The 3,203-nt window shown below is 36.9% G+C and overlaps 1 pseudogene; it reads right to left on the bottom strand.

The window, feature by feature from the left end:
- Positions 1 to 369: 369 nt before the first annotated feature.
- On the bottom strand, positions 370 to 2,998 carry LOC149566267 (BTB/POZ domain-containing protein At1g30440 pseudogene; annotated as a pseudogene).
- Between the last annotated feature and the right edge of the window lie 205 nt (positions 2,999 to 3,203).

The following is a 3,203-nucleotide window of genomic DNA, read 5'->3' as shown; positions in this document are numbered from 1 at the left end:
TTCCCTTTTGTAGATCATGACTCCATTTTCCTGAACTAAGCAAGTCATCTTCCACCTCGATAGCCAAAGTTTGCACGGCTGCTAGATTAGGAGGTCTTGCGCTTCGTATTTGAAAGCTTACATAGAAGGTTGAGCACTGATGAAGAAAGTCATTTGATTTTCTTTAGTGGGTCTTTTGTTGATAGGAATTCGATTCATTGTTTGATTAAAAAAAGCAATGAAATCTCGCATTGGCTCATGAATTTCCTTCTTCATCTGAGTCAACTAGGAAAGGAGAAAATTTTCATCTTTAGAAGTCTTAAATCTCCTATCGAAAGCTTCAATCAAAGTTACCTATGAATTAATTGATCTAGCTAGTAGCTATCTAAACTATTCAGCTGCAGCTTCAGTGAGGGTTTCAACAAAAAGACGGATAGAAACATCTTCATGTTGAATTACGAGAACATCGCTTGCTGTAAAGAATGCACTTATATGCTGATCAGTAGTGACTTTTTCATAACCAGAAAACTTGGGAAGAATTTTTTGAGAACCAATGGGCATGTCATGTAATTGGTTCCCTAAAGCTAGAGGACCAATAGAAGCTCCCCATGGGACTGGTGGCTACGGCGCTTGATGTGCCATAGTCAAAAGAATGATATTCAAGGGCTACAAATTTATAGCTAAAGGTGCAAGAGTACCTGGTAGAATCAAAGCTTGAAAAGCCATAGGAGAAACAATAGCCTTAGTTGGTGAAGAAGACCTACTAATAGACTTGACCTTTTTCTTCTTCTTAGGAGTAACTGGCTTGAAATATAACTTCCAAAGGGCTTCAAAATCTTCGTCTACTAGACCCTTTTATCTATCTACCCGGGTGTATGGTTTGTCAGCCAGCTTAGTGGTTATTATTTATTTGCCCTTGAATATGACCAAGATTCTATCTGTTTATTCTTCGAATGACCACTATTCTTTCAACAACTACAATATTCTGACAAATAGGGGCTCTTTGCAAGATTTCTCCAAACTCTTCTTCTTCTTCAAGAACTTGATTCACTTGATGATATTGCTATCCACTTCATCTACAGCTCTAGGCTAGAGTGTTCAAGTTCAAGATGATATCTTCCTCGGTGTCTTGAAAGTTGAGGTTCAGTTGGAGAATAGGAAAAATGTTCTCATGCAGAAGCATCATTATGCTTCATTACAAGTGACTATCAATCTTTCTTGTTCAGTCTCCCTAGTGGAGTCGCCAAAAATCTGTTAGTAAACATATTTGTCGCGGTAGAATTTTTCCAATGGAATGTGTGTGGAAAACCATTCACAACAATTGAGATAGGCCCTTGATATCTAACCTTCCTCTATGTTTAGAGGGGTAGCTCCCTCGTAAGATGAAATTTTAGATTTTTCAATAAAGATAAGAAGAACTTAGAAAATAGGAAGGAAAACCATTGATAGCAAATGCACCACATGCCTTCAACATTTTCATAACAATGATGTAACTATTAATGAGAGCAATCAAGGACTATGCTTGAGAACTTTCACCAACACAATGCTAATTCGACCATTCATAAATACTCACACCATACCATGAAAATACTCATAAATGAATCAACACCTCAACAATTCAGACTCTTCGAAGGAGAACACCCAAATGTACTTTATTTCTTTGCACCAAGAAAGTAAGAAATAATAGATTACAAAAACAACAATTGTACACACTTTCCAAAAATTGCTTTGTTATCAGAGCATAAGTGTTCCCAATTCCCCAAGTCCAAAAAGTCCCTTATTACATTGATTTTCAAGAATTTATAGCCAATCTAGAACAACCAAATTTTTAGGTTCATAACTACCCAAAAAGTTAGAGTTTGGGCTATTCTAAGAAGGTTCCTAACCAACTCCAAATTTTCATGTCTAACTATAAATAATGGAATAAGTAGATCTTCTAACATGGCCTGATCTAGTTGGATTGCTATCCTTCTTTCCAGATTGCTTTTACAAATAGAACTTGCATTTAATATCATTGTAGTGCGCAACATTCCAAACAAAAAGCTGGTGGAAGTGACACTCTTCTGCATTGGCAGTAGACTCTCAACAGTTTCAAGCAGATGCCGTCCATCTTCCTCAGATGGAATTCTAATGTGTCTAGCACCTTGTCACCTAGTAAGACTAGGAAGATGCCCTTTTGCAAATACTATTAGTGCTCCTCCAATATTTTCAAGCTTAACACCTCTGGTTCCCAATGAAGAAATAAGTCTCTTAGATAGTGGAAGACTAAGGACTAAAACATCTTCATGCCACCAGTCAGCTTGAACATTTTTTTTTTAAATCTAGCTCCCGTACTAATTCCATTACACAAGACACTACCTCCAGGGCTTTGCATAGACCCATGGTCCATCATAGGCCATCCAAATAAGCTTGGATCTGAACATGCTTTCATAACAATTGAGTCAACACATCTCTTCACAACCTGAAGCTTCGCTGCATGTGGAAGAACATATTCATAGCCTTGAACTACTCTAATGGATTCCTTCCAGTTAGGGAGAACTAGTTGGTTTAGGAAAATCTCTATCCAAGAAATCAAATTACCCTCCCCATAAGCCTTTGTCATCTCTAGATATTCAACAATGCAATGTAGAAATAAAACATTCAAGGCTGTCAGCTCTAGTTTGACACCATAACAAAATTTTGCTACAAGTTCAAATGCGGTGGCACCACCTAGTATATCATGCAGCTGCAAAAAGCATCCCTCTTCATCATCTGTAGACTCTTGAATAAGTTTTTCCAACTTAACGCTCCCAGATATCAATGGAAACTTGTGAAGGTGAAAGAACATGTCACCAACTTCAATTCGTATATCACTGGGAAGACCAGTCAAGCAAAACCTAAATGTTCTTCTAAAATTATTTTCAACTATATAGAGATGAATTAAAATAAGGATTCTCACACCCACGAACAACCATTTATTTGCTATTACCACAATCATCATCAAGAGTGCTTGAGCTAGAACAACATAATTTTGTGGCATGCTGATTTGTAAAATAATGATTTAAGTGGCTACTCAATCTCTTCGAGCTATGTGGAATTCCCTTAAATGATTATCACAACCTGGTTACCTCTCTCACTTTTAGTCCTCTGAACAAAAATCAACAACAAGCTTATGCATTTTGTCATACAAATCATAATTGACATTAGTTCCATACTAATGACATTTAAAACTTTCTTTGCTTTTG

The sequence above is a fragment of the Cupressus sempervirens genome, chromosome 3 (assembly GCF_028749045.1).
Source record: "Cupressus sempervirens isolate cs-2001-9-10 chromosome 3, ASM2874904v1, whole genome shotgun sequence".
NCBI classification, from domain to species: Eukaryota; Viridiplantae; Streptophyta; class Pinopsida; order Cupressales; family Cupressaceae; genus Cupressus; species Cupressus sempervirens.
Note: the sequence above shows the minus strand (reverse complement) of the source record. Positions and strands in the feature narration are given on the sequence as shown.